The following is a 17820-nucleotide window of genomic DNA, read 5'->3' on the forward strand; positions in this document are numbered from 1 at the left end:
CAAATCCAAGAACACTTAAAGAAGATCATTCACAGTTACAGACATAGTTCAGGATACTTAGATCAAAAAATGTAATACATCACATAAATAGACTTGAGAGAAATCATCTGGGATAATTTCAATTGATGCAGAAAAAGTCTTTGAGAAAAACATATCCCTTCATGATAAAGGCCCTGGAGAAGAGAGGGATGAAAATATCTTGGCTTAATAAAGGCTATAGGAGACAAATATATAACCAATATCACACTAAATATAGAAATATGTGAAGCATTCCCACTAAGATCAGGAATAAGACTTTCTCTCTAGCCCTGTCAACATTGTTCATGAAGTTTTAGCTAAGCCAATAACAGAAGAGAAGGAAATTAAGGGATACAAACAAGAAGAATGAAGTTAAAGTAGTCTTATTTACAGATGATTTAATTCCACATTAAAAGGACCTGTGGTGGTTTGAATCTATTGATGGCCCCCAATATATTCAGTTGTTTATTTGTTTGTAGTTTGCATGTTTAGCCACCTGGCTGGAGGCAGTGTCATTGGGTGGATCTTAAGGTGTGGTGGTGGGTTTCAGATTTCAATCTAAAGATATGCCAAGTGTGCCTAGCTGGAGTTCCTGAAGTGTGCTGTGCTGTGCTGTGCTGTGTGGCTTTTGGCTCTTGTCTCTCTCTCTCTCTCTCTCTCTCTCTCTCTCTCTCTCTCTCTCTCTCTCTCTTTCTCTCTCTCCTTCTTTCTCTCTCTCTTTCTGCTTGGAGCTGTGAAGGTGGGCCAGCTTCTTCTGCCATTTGTGGAACTTCCCCTGGATCTGTAAGCTTCAATAAGTATCCCTTCCTCCATAACTGTTCCTGGTCTGGAAGTTCATCTTATTGAACCTGAATCTGTCTGCTACAGGGCCCTAAACATACCATCAAAACTTGTAAAGCTGGTAACTGCTTTTAGAAAGTGGAAGGATACAAATCAGCATACAAAAATAGTAGCCTTCTTAAATACCAATAACAAATATATTGAGAACTAAATCAGTAAATAATCATATTCACAATAGCATCAATAATAATAAAACAACATACAATAAGCCTAAACAAAGAAGTGAAAGACCTCTATTATGAAAACTTTAAAACACTGAAAAAGAAATTGAAGAAGACAATAGAAAATGAAAAGACTGGGCTGAAGAGATGGCTCAGCAGTTAAGGCATTTGCCTGCAGAACCTAAGGACATTGGTTCAATTCCCCAGAACCCACATAAAGCCAGATGCACAAGGTGCTGCCATGTATCTGGAGTTTCTTTGTTACAGTGGCTGGAAACCCTGGCATACTCATTCTCCCTCTCTCTCTCTCTCTCTCTCTCTCTCTCTCTCTCTCTCTCTCTCTCTCTCTTTCTCTATGTTGCCCTTAAAAAAAAAAAAAAACCCTCCTCCCAGGCTCATGCATGGGAAAAATTAACAATTTGAAAATGGGCATCATACTGAAAACAATTTACAAATTCAATGCAATACCAAACATAATTCTAGTGCTATTCCTCACAAAAATAGAAAAAAAATTCTTATGGAAGCACAAATGACCTGGAAAGCCAAAGTAATCATGAGTAAAAAGAATACTACTAGAGGTATCACCACACTTAATTACAAGTTATACTACAGAGCCACAGTAATAAGAACAGCTTGGTACTGACTCAAAAAGAAACCAGATAAATGGAATAGAATAGAATACTCAGATACCAATGTACACCACTACAAATAACTAAGTTTTGAACAGATACAAAAGTACATATTGGAATAGATACAGCATTCAATAAATGGTGTTGAATATTCACATGTAAAAAAATTATGCTAGATCTCTCATGATGCAACTCCAAATAGATCAAGACTTGAGTATAAGAGCAGGAAACTGCTAAGAGAAAATTTAAGGAGCATGTTAGAAGATGTAAGTAAGGATTTTATGGCTTGGACTCCAGTCATTCAATAAATAAGGTCAACAATTGACAAATAACGACCACATGAACATAAAAGGCTTTTGTACAGCACAAGAAGTGGCCAGCTGGGTGAAGAGGCAGCCTACATAATCAGAGAAAACCCTTGCTAGCAACATACCTGGCAGAGGATATAATCAAGAACATACCAAACACACAAAACTAAACACCTAGAAAATGAACAACCAAATTTATAAGAAATAGGCTATAGAACTGAAAAGAGTTCTCAAAAGAAGAAATACAAATGGCTGATAAATATCTACAGTGTTCACCATGCTTAGCCATGAGGAAAGTGCATATTAAAAACACCCTGAGATTCCATCTCATTCTGGTCAGAATGGCCAGCAAAAAATAAAAGTGACAACAAATGCTGGTGAGGATGTGGGCAAAGAGGGACCTTTATTCACTGTTGGTGTAAATGTAAGCTGATCCTGTCATTATGGAAATCTGTGTTTAAGTTTCTCAAAAATCTAAAAATATATCTATATGACTCAGTTATTGAACTCTGGGGCACATGTCCTAAATACTCTACATTCTACCTTAGAGATACTTGCTAAATCATGTTTGTTGCTGCTATTCATAATAGCTAGGAAATAAAACATACCTATCCAATGATGAATGTATAATGAAGATGTGAGATATATATATATATATATATATATATATATATATATACACACACACACACACACACATACATATACATACATACATATATATATATGTGTGTGTGTGTGTGTGTGTGTGTGTGTATGTATATCATGGAAGAGATTTTTAAGCTGTAAAGGAAAATGAAATTATGAAAATTTCAGGCAAATGGATGGAGCTAGAAAAGATGAGTGTAATAACACATCAGAGGGAATGTCTGGAGAGGCCATGGAGCTAATGAAAGGGCTATGGGAAGAAGAAAGGTTGTGCAAGGGAGTGGTAGAAAACATGGGTTATATCAGTAGAAGGATGATAGTTGGAGAGAAAGATTTAAGCAGGACTAGGGATAGGGGCATGAGGTAAGGATAGAGATGATGATAAGATGAACCAAACAAAAGATATATGGATACCTACTACTTGATAAGCCAATTTAAAGTATATCTTTAAAATTTGATTAAATTATAGTCCTGTGCATGTGTGACTACAGCTACTTCTAGAAGCCATGCTATTAAGTAAAAAAGCCCAAAGCCAGCGACTAGATACCACTTAATGAGTTCTTGTTCAGAGAGGCCACAGAGGCCCCACTAACAATATTAGCTGTTACCATTGCTCTTTGTTACCCACTAAAACATGATGGTAAATTCTTATTGCAGAAACACCACATATTTTGGTTGCAAAATGAAGAGAAACCAAGCTAGAACTGAGCTGGAAGCTTCTTACTTGCCAGTTTTCTTTCTTCCTGACAAAAGTTGCTATGCAAGCTGCTGGGGGAGAAAAGTCATCAGCAATCCTACCCAGCTGTTGACTAACACAGCTAGTGCAACAGAGTCATGAATGTTACAGGAGTAACCAACCCGTTCCTGGTTGGATTTGTGGCCCACTTTACAGGAGGGAAATTATACCTATAACTGTAAATCTGGCCACAAGTCTATAGCTAGGGACATAGATCCATGGGCGGGGGGAGCTTACTACTGTAGATATGCTAATTGGACATCATATGAAGCTACTTTCTAAATATCTGTTTGTTCTCAGAGATTAATAGTGCACACAGAAATTTCTTTGTGCAAAGCGTTAAAGTGATTGCAGAGATACATAGATGTCAAAGGTGCCAAGAGTAAGCAACTAGTTTGTGTTCAGCCCTAAATATGACATCTAAACAAAACCTCCTAGAGCCTCAAGGAACCCTGCAGAAGAAAGGCTGGGAAGAATGTATTTTAAAGCAGAGGAAGAGAATTGGGGCTGCAAAATGACCTCGTCTGGAAATTACAATTCTACTACACTCATGAACTCACAGCACATGGACATGATCTAGATATGATCAACACTGTCAACAGTTCACCATTGATGAGGAAAGAGTCTATGAGACCCCCCACATCTCACAGAGTGAAAAGTGGAAGCTGATGATTACTGGGAGAGGGGGAGTCATAGCAAAGCCACTGGCTGATTCCCCACTCCCAAGTAAGTAACCTCCCTCCCATGATAAAACAGGTGACCCTAATTTAAATCAGTGGGCATGAGACTAAGATGAGGTTGTAATGGGAAGAACAGTTTTATTGCAAGGGGGGAAAGTAAGAAAGAGAATGAGTGGGAAGAGTAAGATTAAAATGCATTATATACATGTATGAAAGTGTCAAAAATTTTTAAAATAGCAAATGAAGCCCAAGAGAGGGACATAGGGATGAACACAGCCTGGCTGTCCTTGCGCAAGGGAAACACTGTCCAGAAGACTGTCCCTGTTCTATAGCTAAAAAGAAAACCAGAAATACATGGACACTTGGAAGCTGTGGCAGGAGAAAGTTTGCCAGGCTTGGTAGTGCATACCGATAGCCCTAGCACTTGGAAGACTAAGGAAGAAAGATTACAAGTGCTGAAGCAGCCTCATCTACAGGAGTAGAGAGAGAGGTCCTGTCCTTTTTCATGGACGCTGCTTCCTATTTTTGGTTCCAGTAGTGTAAGAGTTTTAGGTCTTATATCAAGGTCTTTAATCCATTTGGACTTGATTTTTGTGTATGGAAAAATAAGTGGATCTAATATTAATTTTCTACATATTGTTATTCAATTTGTCCAACACTATTTGTTGAAGATACAGTCTTTGTTCCAGTCTACATTATTGGCACCTTTGTGAAAGATCAAGCAGCTGTAGTTGCTTGTCCTAAAGTCTGGGTCTTTAGTTCTGTTCCATTTGTCTATGTTTCTGTTTTTATTCTAGTACAATGCTGTTTCTGTCACTATGGCTTTGTAATACAGCTTCAGATCAGGTATGGTGATACCACCAGAGGTGTTTCTTTTGCTGAGGTTATGTTTGGATATCTGGGACCTTATACCATTCCATATGAATTTTGAGATCATTTTTTCAGTCTCAGTGAAGAATGATGCTGGTATTTTTATTGGTAGCACATTAAATCTGCATATTGCTGTTGGTAGAATTGCCATTTTCACAATATTAATTCTACCTATTCACGAACATGGGAGGTTCTTCCATCTTCTTAAGTCCTTCTCTATTTATTTCTGGAGTGTTTTATATTTTCATTATGTAGTTCCTTCACATCCTTTGTTAGTGTTATTTCAAGGTACTTAAATTATTTGTTGCTATTGAAAATGGAACAGACTCACTTTTTTCTTTCCCTGTATATTTGTCCTTTGCATATTGAAAAGCTACTGATTTTTGTGCATTGATTTTTGTATCCTGCCACTTTTCTGAAGGAATTTACCACTTTTGGAAGTTTTGGGATGGAGACTTTTGGATCATTTATATATAGGGTCATGTCATCTGCAAATAGGGCTAACTTGACTTCTTCCTTTCCAATTTGAATCCCTTTTATTTCTTCCTACTGTCTTATTGCTTGGGCTAGTACTTCTAGTACTATGTTGAAGAGTAGTTTCTCAGATGAACACAGAAAAAGGTAATTGAGTGAGGTGATTCACCATCTTGACTGTCTTTCACCCACCAAATTGTATACCAACCAAATATCACATTGTATCTTGTAAATATAGACAGATAGTATTTGACAATTAAAAAGGAGTGAAATATTTTATGAAAAATAAATAAGCTCTTTCCCTGCTGCTGCCAGGTTGCGCAGAGCCAGAGGCTCGGGTGCATTCAAGATTTGGCTTCATCCATAATCCGCCGCCATGGCTGAAGAAGGCATTGCTGCTGGAGGTGTAATGGATGTGAACACTGCTCTGCAAGAGGTGCTGAAGAGTGCCCTCATCCACAATGTCCTAGCATGTGGAATCCAGAAGCCGTCAAGGCCTTAGACAGGTGCCAGGCCCATCTCTGTGCGTTTGCATCCAATTGTCTTGAGCCTATGTATGTCAAGTTGGCAGAGAACCTTTGTATTGAGCACCAAATCAACTGAATTAAGGTTCACAACGACAAGAAACTAGGAGAATGGGTAGGCCTCTGCAAAATGAGTCTTCAGAGGAAAACACCACAAGGTGGTTGGCTGCAGCTGTGTAGTTGTTAAGGACTATTGCAAGGAATCTCAGGGCAAGCATGTCATTGAAGAGTACTTCAAATGAAAGAAATGAATAAAAATATGACTCATTTTCTTCAAATAAATAAGTAAAGTCAAGTTTCTAATTATGGTTGTGCAATTCTGCAAGTATGCTACAATGCTTGTTATTAACACACATAATACTTTTTTTTTTTTTGGTTTTTCGAGGTAGGGTCTCACTCTGGTCCAGGCTGACCTGGAATTAACTCTGTAGTCTCAGGGTGGCCTTGAACTCATGGCGATCCTCCTACCTCTGCCTCCCGAGTGCTGGGATTAAAGGTGTGCGCCACCACGCCCGGCTAACATAATACTTTTTAAAACTAATTTTAAATACATTGCACAGGTGAGTTCTGTAGCCAAAAGGAAAATATAGGGTGAGATTGAGGGCACACTTTGGAGGTCACTGCCTGCTGCAGAGGAGCCCTAATCACAATGTTTTTCTGTCCCAAGAGGTGATTTACATAAAGTTATATTCAGGACTGGGTACATGGTTCAGCAGTTAAAGGGGCTTGCTTGTTTGGGTTGATTCCCCAGCACCCAAGTAAAGGGGGACACAAAGTGGTAATGCATCTGATGTTAGTGTACAGTGGCAAGAGACTCTAGTTTCTCTGTCTCTCTCTTTCTCTCTGTCTCTCTCTCCCTCTCTCCCTCTCTCTATCCCTCTCTCCCCCCCCCCCTCTCTCTTTAAAAGGGCAGGGAGAGAAAGAGAAAAAAAATGAATCATTTTTCAAAGCTCTAATCAAGTTAGGTATTTTGTGTTCACAGTGGCCAGAATTAGAATCCTGTAGTGGGAGAGGGGATGCCTAAATATTATCCTCATTTAGCAAATCAAATACACAAGACAGCAGTCAGGCATGGTGGCCCACATCTTTAATCCCAGCACTTCAGAGACAGAGATAGGAGGAATGGCATGCATTTGAGCCCATCCTGAGATTACATAGTGAATTCCAGTTCAGCCTGGGCTACAGAAAGACACTGCTTTGAAAAGCCAAATAATTATATATATGACAGATCCTCAGAATTTCTGGCTCAGAAATCTTGGGCCAGAGAGGAGAAGGAGCTCTGTTGACATTACCAGTTGTATGCAAACTCCAGTGATTTGCTTGGACTGAATTTGCTTCGGATCCAGGATGAAAGGAAGCTTTAAGACTCCCCAGCCACACTATATTTATGCAGTGGTCCTCAGGACTTGGAGGTAAGGAGAGAGAAAAAACAAAAACCTGTTTCTAGAAAGAAGCTTCGTGAGAGCAGGATAAGTGGTGGGGGTCCAAGCCTGAGGCAAACCCACCAAGGTCTAGTCAGTCATGTGATACCCAGATTCCACAGGCTGGAATCTGACATGGGAAACAGGCCTGGTGGCTCCCAGGCTAATGGAGTGCCCCCCTAATCACAGCTCTCCTAGGCTGCTCCATTGTTTTCACAGCTGTTCAGCTGCTTCTTCTCAGGAAGAAGACAGACAGGCTGACTCCAGATCATGGAGAATAACCCTCAGCCACAGAGTAAGGAAAGGATCTTATGGGGTGGGGTGGATGGGAGGTGGGACAGATACAAAACTCTTAACCCTTTCATTGACTTGATTTAATGTGATAAGTTATTTTCAAAAGATGAGACATAACTTGGAAACAAAAGCTCCTCTACAAATACAAAATTGTTGAGAGTTGGGCTTTTCCAACCAAGATCACATTTTGCCCATAAAAATAACAATGCCCTGCATGATAGTCAATTTCCCACTGAAGCCAATTTAAGGCTGAACGCATTCAGTTGCACTTATCACTCTGAGAGATGGGTACCTGAATTAAAACAGAGAAAGACAAGAAAAATAGTCTAAAAATAGTCTATAGGGAAACTGTAACCAAAATTTACAGATTGTTAACTATATTCTCAGAACAATGAGTGCACAGGGCCATACTCTGTCCATGAAGTAGGAACACTTTGATGTTCTGGTGACCTTCACTGTGTCTCTCTCATTGCTTCTCCATTCATGTTCTGCATATTTGTCAGTAGTAAACACTGCTTTTATAGATAAGAAGCTGAAATGGTAACTTACCCAAAATTATGAAGATGTGCACAGATATGGCCCTGAATGGAACTATAACAAGCTATTACAAATTTGGTGGCTTAAAACAGAAGTTAGCTTCACTGAGACAAAATGAAGGGGTTCCCTGTGGATGCTCTATGGCAGCATCCTTGCTCTTACCTTTTCTGTATTGCTGATTCTGACATTTCTTGGCTCATTGTCCCCTTCCTCCATCATCAAAGCCAGAAATGTAGCTTCTTCTTTCCCTTTGTCCTGATGTCTTCATTCTCTCCTCAAGGGTTTCTTGGATTGCATTCAAATTCCACCTGAACAAACATGGATAAGTCAGCATTTTAGGGCTTTCACTTCATCATATCTGAAAACTCCATTTTGCCATGTAAGGTAACAATTATAACCCTCATGTTTTGGGGGTTCTTTATGCATCCTGTCATAACATCCAATCAGGTATTCACCATGCTGAGGTATGTGTATCTGTTAATGATCTACCCCCATTCCCCACCCCACAGCACAATATCCTAAAATGAATGTAACTTAAGGTACGTAACTAAATACCTGTAGCTGGGAAGTATCTGCTCAAGGAAACTCAAAGTGAGGCTGTTCTTGTTCTCTGGTGCTGGGGAGCAAGCTCTGCACCACCAAGCTACACCCCTGGGCAGAGACAGTCTTATTTATTATAATAACAACAACAGCTTTTCAAGGATCATCACCAAAATTATATCCTGATGGAGGGCTGGGGTTTCAGGGATTGTAAGGTCTAAAAATTGCCAAGTAACCAACTATTCAGCAGTATAGTAGTCCTTTTAATAATGCAACCTGGAAATTTTGGGATGAATTCAATTATTCTCTCCTCAAACTAACTCAGATAAATATTCAATCCCCTTCAGGGATTATGCTCTCCCATCCCTGCATCCTCAACTTGGTAGCTCCGAGGACCACTGAGACAGGAAGAAAAGAGGTATGCTCATCCTGGACCATTCATTCCCATGCTCATGGGCTACATTTTCCCCTCCATGTTTAGGTTGACATGGGGTGCAGTGAGAAAGTGGTAATATGTTTCCCAGAAGGATGAGATGGGCACACTTAGGTGTTCCAGTGACCTTGACTCTCTCTCACTACCATTCCATCCATGGTCTATGTACTCATTGGTATGGTAAGCATGAGTTGCTTTAGTCCCATGCAGGCAACACTTAGGAACAGCATCTGGTTGACTCCTTCCATATTATTTAGCTACTAACATTACACCCTAATAAACTCTTAGACATCCAATTCTTACCTAACCTCCTAGGTGATGGATTGTTTTTTTCTTTTTAAAAATATTTTTAGTTATTTATTTTGAAGTAGAGACAGAGAGAGAGAGAGACAGAGAAGAGATACAGAGAGAATGTGTGCAGTAGGGCTTCCAGCCACTGCAAAACATTCCCAATGCATGTGCTACTTTGTGCATCTGGCTTTATGTGGATACTGGGGAATTGAACCTATCATTAGGGTCATCAGGATTTGCAGGCACGTACTTTACCTGCTGAGCCATCTCTCCAGCCCAAGGTGGAAATTTTCATTGTTTCTTGAGAACTTGAGATAATAGGAAGGTCTTTGTCCCTTTCCATAGTTCTACACATTCTGCCCTCAAACTCCAGACTTTGAAGGGAATGTCTTAAACCTAATAAACATCCATTTGGAGAATGACCAAACAAATTTCCTTTCCTGAAGAGTCCTCAGAAGAGGGAAAAGAAGGAAGCCAATGGTCCTGTGAAACGCATGTCCTTCCACACCACACAATGGAGAGTGGTTGTCATATAATACCTGCTTGGCTTTAGAAGATGAAGCAACTCACCTAGCTTTGAGTTGCCCCCACAGTGTTTTTTACTTCCCCACAATATATTTCTGTGTGCAGTAAGCATTAGGACAATCATTTTACTGGATTATTTTACAATTACTAAGTCCAATCAAATGAGGTCACTGAGTTTACCAAAGGTTAATTTGTTTTCTCAGCATTGCAGTCAAGAAGTAAATTATTGTCTAAGTAAAATTCAAATACAAGTTCACTTAACTAAAGATACATTTTGTCATTACTATATTTTGCCATCTCAAACCTGCTACCCCAAATTTGTCTTTACCTGTGGAGTGACTCCACCTTTGTATAATTACCTTTCACTTGGGTTCTATAATTAGTATCATTTTAAATATACACCCCCACCTAGAAGGAAAATGTGTTACTTCTTTTTATTATAAGGGTGTTCACTGCCAGGAAATAGACATGGAGATTTCATCAAAATGCAATCAGGCATTCTAAGTGCAGTACTTCCTCATGAAGTGAAGGCAAGAGACACTTCCAGCTCATGGTGTCCCTCCATGCCCTCAGCATCAATCTTAACTTCCAACGTGCACTAAGTTGTTCACCCTACTTTCCAAAAAGCTTCTAAAACCTTCATCCAATGAAGAAACCACAGCGATTGCCACCCTTCTGCTGGTCACACCAATGAGGAGCACTGAAGTTTGCTAGGTATGTAACTTGGTCCCAAGCCCCATCCCCTGACAATAACTAACACTCACTGAAGGCCACTCTTTTATTACAGTAAGTTCCTCCCACCAGCTAAACTAAGACAACATGGGCTCTTTTTGCAAGCCCCTCAAGTAACAGACCTCACCACACACCACCAAGTATCTTAATCCTATCCCAACAATGCAATGACTTCACAGGTCAAAGGCCACCTCTACAGTAAGAGGAACCCAGAAACAGACTTACTTCATCTTTTTTAATAGCAATCCCTACAGAAGGAGTATATGAGTTTATACCTCTTTTCTTTCCAGCCATAAGAAATTTCAACCATGAAGTCTCTGGGCAAACTTTTAGAGAAGAAACCAGTGAAAAGCAAAGCCATCATGTCATCTCTTTAACCACTTTCTTGTTTTCTTTTGACTAAATCATCAGGCTACCAACCAACACAGCCAAGGTCATTTAATTCATTTAGTGCCATAAGCTCAGGTCCCAAGGCCAACATGCATAAAAATGTAGATAATGGCTTTAAAATAAGTAGCTGGCTGTAAATCAAAACGAAGGAATAAATGTTACATTAAATAACTACACAAATGTAACGTTTTATCAACTAGTAGATGATAACTCATAGAGCTATTCACAGTGACATGAAATAGGAGATGTTGGGAGGCTACCTACCATTCTAAAGCAATCCTGCCTAGCTCCCTGACCCATGGATGTATTCTTGGTCAAAAACCTTCCAGCAACTTCTCCTCGGGATGAAAAGAGAGGAGAGTAAAGTAATCTTTACCTGTGTTGCAGACTGTTTGGCATCACTTACCTTATATGGTCCCTCTGGGTAATCTTGGTAACTTCATCAACTATAATAATTATAGCCTGGGGGAATTAGAAGCCTCATTTATTTTAAGTAACCTGTTTTTTTTTTTTTTTCCATCACATAACAAAATGCCTGAGGTAGTGGACTTAAAAAAAAGAAAAGAGCCATTTTGGCTTACAGGTTTGGAGGTTCTTGGTCCATGTCAGTGTGCCTAAGGAGAGTCAGCACTTTATGAAAAGAGTGTGACAAGAAGAGGAATAAACATGGTCAGAATTTTTTTTTTTACTATGCCATTAACTTTATTACATCTGCTTTGTTTTTCAGATGTGAAAGCTTCAACAGAGTCAATGTCCTGTCAAGATCTTACAGGTATAATGTGGTTAAGAGACAACCACTGTATGGTGTCTTTGTGCGACCGAGTAAAAGGAATCCAAGCCTCAAAATTCAGTCCTCATGTGAGCTCAGCAGACAAGACTGGGAAGTTTAGGTCCATGTACCTCTGCATAACTGTTTAAGACAGAAACACATTTCCACCTTGTTTACATTATGGTTTAGGCTCTCTGGTCCCTGCAAAATATTCCCCCCCTCTTTCCCTCTTATTCTGTCCCTTCTCCCTCCTGCTACAATTTGGTTTATAGCTTAATTCTTTTCTCCAATTCCAGCCCTCAGGGAAAACATAGCCTTCTCTAACACTGTGCGCTGATACCAATCTCCTGAACATTTAATTTTCCGTGGCTGTGCTTGGCTAATCAATTATCCTTTTCAATATCATCTCCTCAGCAAGATTTGAACAATATTCCTTGAGAGCACAGAGTGAGTTTTAGGGAACACACCTGTGGATTCCTATTGCCTGCACTTAAATTCCTGCTCTTCACTTTCCCAATATAGGACCATGAACAATATATTTGACTTTATTGTGCTTAAGTCCTATAAAACAGGGGTAATAGTGGTCTCCATCTATAGAATTGCAACAAACTTTAAATAAACCAATCTTACATAGGATTTTAATTAAGATTTTGGTAATCCAAAATTTCATTTTTTATCATTTGAGTTACCTTTATAGCAAATATTGTTTGTAAAATAATAATGGGTATTGCCATGACCTTTCACACATGTGTACTGTGTACTTCAATCATCACTACTTTCATGTTCTCTTATCCCTATCCTCCCTTTCCCCAAATAATCATGCTTCTACTTTAAAAATTATGCTTTAAGTCCAAGGCTATTCCTAGGTCTTCCATGCTAAATCCACTATCATTTTTAGTGGAGGCAAAGCACTCTCCTAATATTCTCAAACCCTGAGTTTGATCCCCAACATAGCAGAAAAAGAAAACATCAAAACAAAATTATTTTTTATGTTCAAAAAAAAAATGGGCTAAGTAGAACCTAATCTTTTTCCTGGATGAGTCTTACTGAGCCAGAGCGATTACAGAGTGGGAAAAGCACATGTACAAGAGAAAGCATGATTTCCAGAACTCTCTGGAACCGATTGCATTTGCAATATTTGCTTGAAATAAGCTTATAGTGCATTAGACCCCAGGGACGAGTCAAACTAACTTGTCACAAACCTCTGAGGAAGGAGATGGAAGCTTCTCCTGTAATGTGTGTCTTGATAGGAGCCTTAACTTCAAAAAGGTAGCTGCAGCCCTGGTTCTCAAGACCTTTATTTGAACTCTCCAATGTGGCATAATTGACAGAGAGAATTAAAGGGGATATGAAGACCTGGACCTGAACTTTTTCAACAGTCAGCTCAGCTCACATTGCTCCTGATATTAGAGGCCGCCTTCATGATATTAAATGAAGCCGTGCTGGCAGAGATGAACAGACTACGCAATTAGAGTTAAAGGCTGTAATCGGAACATGCTGTTAAGTGCCTCCCATCACTCTAGGGTCTCCCCCTCATGGCAAACGCGTCTCTCCTTGGGTTGCTCTGTAAATTTAACACTGTCCTCTCCAGCCACATATCCTCTAACTCTCCAGTAGATGCCGAGAGCAGGCTTGAGGTGATAAGGAAGTTGTGATGTCTTCTACAACACAGGCCCCGTACTTCATGGTTTCAAAAGTGAACTGAGGTCCTTGGAGCTTCATGCAGGCTCTGAAGAGAGGAGGGCGGGCATGGCAGGGCTGCCGCAGATGATTCTCACAGGTGAGAAAGCCTGCCCAGCACCTCTTACATGCTCTTTGGATATACCCTGAACCTATCACAGGACATCAGACCAGCTTCCCTGTGCTTCCCAGCATGTCATGCTGCCTCCTGAGGCTATGACCCATGGAATAACCTTCCCAGAAGGTGAAGATCCGCAGGCCCCAAAGGACAAGCTACCGCATTTGGCTACCCATGAACCTCATTCCCACAGTTCTATACCAACTATTGTACCTTCATTAATAAATGCTACAGAGGGTGGGACTATATCACCATGAGCTTGTAGAGTTCTGCCCTGCTTATCCAGATATTGAAAAGCAGCAGGTGAAACTGGACCTTAGGTCTATGACTATTTCTACCTGTCAACTCAATTTGCTCACTTAAAAAGTATAAAAATAATAGCTAATATTTGCCAAAACCATTACTATTATGTGTTGGATCTTTTAGAGATGACATGCATGCATGAACTCTTTGATTGTAAAAGTTTGTTTTATGTCACTGTGGCAGCAGAATTCCACACTCTGGTTCTAAAGATTGCCAAGAAGGAGACACCTCTGAAACCATTCCTGCTCTCTCTCCCTCTCTCTTTCTCATATAAATAAATAAATAAATAATTTTTAAAATCTCACTGTTTACCCAAATCTGTAGAACATATTTTAATATTTCCTTAAAGAAAGTGCTCTGTCATTGCTCTTCTCTTCTGGTTATCCTTATTGCTTCCTAAAGAATCTTGAAACTGCCACTTGGCATTTTTATTAGGGTTGTATTTGATTTAAAATTAATAAAGAAGAAAACATGCATTTTTTTTATGTTGAGTCTTCCTATCCTTGAACTTGGCAAGTGCCTGTTTGTTCACCTATTTTTTTCTGTAATTTCAGGAATGTGCATGCACATGTAAGTCATGTCTATATACAGATGCAAATGTGTGTATAACTGTACTTGCACATAAATGTAATGTTTAATTGATACAATTTGTATGTAACGATATGTTACATGATTAGTTGCCTTCCATTTACTCTGGAGAACAACTGTTGAGGGTACTTTATTTATATGAAGAATTGTAGGTATATATGCATTTGTATTCCTGAAAATAACTCCTATTCCCCATGACAGAGAATTCTTTAATATGTAGCTCTTTTTTCTAGCTAATATCTTATTTGAGTTTGATATCTTGATTATAGGAATTTTAAAGTATGGAAGTATTGACTATATGGATCTTGAAGATGGCTTTAATTTCTAATATCTAGTACACAAAATTTAATGTTTAAATGTTATCTAAATTCTAATATCCACTACAGAAAATTAAATTCATACAATTTGATGCTGACCATAAGAGAAAAAGGGAAATAAAAAAAATTTTAGGCTGGAGAGATGGCTTAGCAATTAAGACACTTGCCTGTGAAGCCTAAGAACTCGTGTTCAACTCTTCCCCTTCCACATAAGCCAGATGCACAGGTGAAGCAAGTACAAGATTCACAAGTGCAGTAGGAGGTTCACACATCTGGAGTTAAATTGCACTAGATGGAGGCTCTGGCATGCCAATTCTTAATTTCTCTCTTTCTCTTTCACTTTACCTCATAATGTGTGTGTGTGTGTGTGTGTGTGTGTGTGTGTGTGTGTGTGTAAATATAAGAATAATAAAAATAAAAAATATTTTAAAAATATTTTCCTTTTTCTATTATTACTGTAGCATTTAGCCCAAAAAGGTATACAATGTTTGCTAAATTAGGAAACAAATAAACAAATATTTCCTGGGCAGAAAGAAGCAGGTGCCACAATACAGAACACAGTAAAGACTGACTTAACGGGCTCCATAGATTGTGAGAGGCCAGAAGAAACATGGAGTCTGTATTTTAATTTTATCCTAGGATCTAATCCAAGCTCTATTCTCCTGGCAGATAGATGAATTTTATACTCAATAGTTAACGTAGCTTTCTCATATATAAAATGGACAGAATCATTATAGCTTATAGTTTGTGCTGAGCATTACATGGAAAATACTTTAAATTATATTGCTTGATGTATAACAGATTGCCTTCAAAGTTACTTCCCACTTCCACAATTTCATCTTCCTCCTTCAATTAGGACCAACTATCCTAGTATAGGAGAAAAACAAGAAAATACACACACACATACACACAGACACACACACACACACTCACACATACACAATTGAAAAAATAGACTGGGGCTAAAAAGATAGCTTAGCCATTAAGGCACTTGCCTCCTAAGCCTAAGGACCCAGGTTTGAATCCCAAGTACCCACCTAAGCCAGGTGCACAAGGTTGCATATGTGCCTGGGGTTTGTAGTGGCTGGAGGCCCTGGAATGTCCATTCTCTCTCTCTCTCACACACACATAAATAAATAAATAAATAAATAAATAAATAAATAAATAAATAAATAAATAAAAATACTTTTAAAAGAGACTATGGTTGGATTAGACATTGAGCTTAGAGTGATATAAAACCAAGTTCTAACCCCAGTTCAGCCCCTGCTTAATTCTGTGGCTGTTGGAGTGTTATTAGATCAATCTTAGCTTCTTTGTGTATACAAGGGGACCAATACTACTATTTCATGGGCTCATTGGCAGATGAAACAACACAGAGGAAGCCCCTGATACAAAGTGGGGACAACACCTGTGTCCTTGCTCCTTCATGACAGTTGCACAGCTGACAGCTGATGTATGGATTACACACTGGTTTCCAAGAATGTTCCTTTTCAGTCACACACCCTCTCATAGAGGGGAGAATTCCAACAGTCTGATAAGGAAATGTGACAACAGGAAGCCCTATCCTCCTCTCTTTCATCCCTGGCCTCCAATTCCCAGGCCGTGGGAACCCCTCCTTGTAGCACTTAATCATAGGCTGTCAGATATGGTTACTCAACTTGCTGTGGTAGGCCTACCAAAGCACCTGTCTCATGCTGTTCTTTTATCTTGCAAAGCACCTCTTGTTGGGTTGAACCCAATGTCAGCAAGCAACTAAATGCTGTAAATCATATAATTTTAGGGTTGGAAGGAAGGTCACTGAGAAGTATGACATATGAGTCTCCTCAACTACAGTTCATTAAACTGTTTGAAAAATTACACTGAAAAATTTCTTTTTCACCACATCCTGTCCCACTCAAAAATCCCCTCCTATCCCAGAGCCTATGCATATCTATATTTACTTATTTTTGTCCCTGAAACACTGTTCTTTATCTTGTTCCCACTTATGAGTACTGTACTTATGGTCATTGGCAGACAACTGGCTCCTTCCTCTAGGAAGCCTTGGCTTAGGGTGGTCAGTGCCCCTCTGCAATGAATGTAATACCTCCTACACTCCTCCTTCACTGTATTCATCACATGTACTCCTTACCCACATTTATGAGTGTTTGAAAAGTATCTTTCTCTGGCTGGAGGGATAGCTTAGTAGTTAAGGTGTTTGCCTGCAAAGCCCGAGTACCCAGATTCGATTCCTTAGAAACTGTGTGAGCCAGATGCACATGGTGGTGCTTGCATCTGGTGTTTGTTTGCAGTGGCTAGAGGCCCTGGAGTGCCCATTCTCTCCCTCTCTCTCTCTCTCTCTCTCTCTCTCTCTCTCTCTCATAAAATAATAATAATATAAAATATAAAAATAAGAAGAAAAATATTTTTCTTGTCCACTAGGGTACAATTATCATTTGATGCTCCACTCAGTCCAGACTTCAGAGTATTTTTGAATAGAAGTTTCACCTAAGCTTAATCACAATGTGAGTTTCTGTCTTTTTGCTCACTTAACAATTTTCTTTCCTTAACAGCAGCCAGCTTACCACTAAGTATCCATATGTGATCCACCATCTGAAAGAAATCTTTCTTTTTTTCTATGGGCAAGCTGTCTGTCCCTTCCCATCTGAGCCTGCCTAGGTGTGCACACTGGACATACACACAGCACATATGGACAGTTTCTGCCCAGTGTGGCTTTATGTGACATTCTATCATGAAGTGCAGCATGCGCTGATCAGTCCTAGAGTTCTGTGCATTTTATGGGCCAATTTTCTTTCAAGCCCATTCCTTTTTCTCCCTTGCTTTGGTTTTCGCAGACCCTAGGAGACGTACTATGGAGACAAGAACACAGAAGAAGAGTCAAGCCGAAGTCACAACTCTTCATGTCTTCTATCTGCTCAAGAGCTGCATCTCTTTGGGGAGCCCAGCGCCTGTCTGATTAGCCTGAACGGCCCACTTTTCTCAATGACCTAGGCCCTT

The 17820-nt window shown here is 39.5% G+C and overlaps 1 long non-coding RNA gene and 1 pseudogene across 1 annotated transcript in view; one reads left to right on the forward strand and one right to left on the reverse strand.

Moving 5' to 3' along the window:
* LOC123460640 overlaps window positions 1–17820 on the reverse strand; it is a 213128-nt gene that overhangs the window by 87073 nt on the left and 108235 nt on the right. The window contains exon 3 of the long non-coding RNA XR_006637145.1: window positions 8303–8448. This is a non-coding gene — a long non-coding RNA (uncharacterized LOC123460640). The remainder of the gene's footprint in view (window positions 1–8302; window positions 8449–17820) is intronic.
* LOC101617540 lies at window positions 5741–6139 on the forward strand (annotated as a pseudogene).

This window comes from Jaculus jaculus, chromosome 5 (assembly GCF_020740685.1).
Source record: "Jaculus jaculus isolate mJacJac1 chromosome 5, mJacJac1.mat.Y.cur, whole genome shotgun sequence".
Classification (NCBI taxonomy): domain Eukaryota; kingdom Metazoa; phylum Chordata; class Mammalia; order Rodentia; family Dipodidae; genus Jaculus; species Jaculus jaculus.